The sequence below is a fragment of the Hippopotamus amphibius genome, chromosome 17 (genome assembly GCF_030028045.1).
Source record: "Hippopotamus amphibius kiboko isolate mHipAmp2 chromosome 17, mHipAmp2.hap2, whole genome shotgun sequence".
Classification (NCBI taxonomy): Eukaryota; Metazoa; Chordata; class Mammalia; order Artiodactyla; family Hippopotamidae; genus Hippopotamus; species Hippopotamus amphibius.
Genome location: NC_080202.1, coordinates 7,789,007 through 7,790,203, shown reverse-complemented (window position 1 = coordinate 7,790,203; position 1,197 = coordinate 7,789,007).

Below are 1,197 nucleotides of genomic sequence, written 5' to 3'. Positions count from 1 at the left end.
GCCCCGTGTGCCCTAGCCCATGTCCTGTCCTCACTCTCTCTGTTAAAGTGACATCGGCCTCCTGACCCATCTCTTCCAGACCCAGAGGCCTCCTGTTTTGTGTTAGGGCTGCCTTACTGTCCCTCCCCCTCCCCCGCCACCTCCTCCTCTTCACCACTGGCTGGCTTAAAAAACACCTATTCATCCAATAAGTCTCTCTGTAAACAGTACACAGCTTCCTCTGAAAGTCTGGGTTGGTTCCCCACCTCCACCCCTTCTACGATCTCAGCACCCAGTACTTCCCAACAGCCGTGCAGTGATAATTATTTAGTTGCTTAACTATTTATCAATATTGGTTTAATCTCTCTCTTTCCCCAAAGACCACAAGCTCCAGGATGCAGGAACCATATCAACTGTTTGCAAATCTGTCCCCTCTGCTCCTCCCAATGCTTGGCACACACGAGGTGCCAATGACCCCACTATCTGTCGACTGACAGAAGGGTGCTGGCACCCAGGTGTGAGGGTGGCGGATGGAGAGGGTGGGTGGGCAGGGCGATGGCACACGTGGGGCTGTAAGTGAATTATGGGTAGGGCTGGGATGGTTGCCTGGTCTCTAATCCATGGTTCAGCCTCCTTCCCTCGAGTTCAGGCAGCCTGTAACTGGGTATTACAGTCATCAGTCTTGAACTGTCCTAGGTCACTGCTTCATCAAATCCTGGTTTTCCGTCTGACTATTTCCTGCCAGCTGGCCTTCCCTTTTTGCTAAGTTGCCATCAATCCCTGAAATGAAAGTGCTCCCAGAGCATCTCAAAATGCAGTAATAGTTCCAGACAGTTTAGCAGTTCCTCAAAAGGTTAAACAGTTACCAGATGAACCAACAATTCCACTCCTACATGTATACACCCAAGAGAAATGAACACCTATGTCCACAGACAAACGCATACAAGAATGTTCACAGCAGCCTTAGTCATAATACCCTAAAACTAGAAACAACCCAAATGTCCATCATCTGGTGACTGGATTTATAAAATGTGGTAAATCCATACAGCGGAATATTATTCAGCCATAAAAAAGCAATGACGTACTGACACAGGCTACAACATGGATGACCCTTGAAGACATGCCAAGTGAATGAAGCCAAACAAAAGACAGCATATTCTATGATTCCATTTATAAGAAATGTCAGGAAAAGGTAAATCCAGAGAAAAAGAAATTACA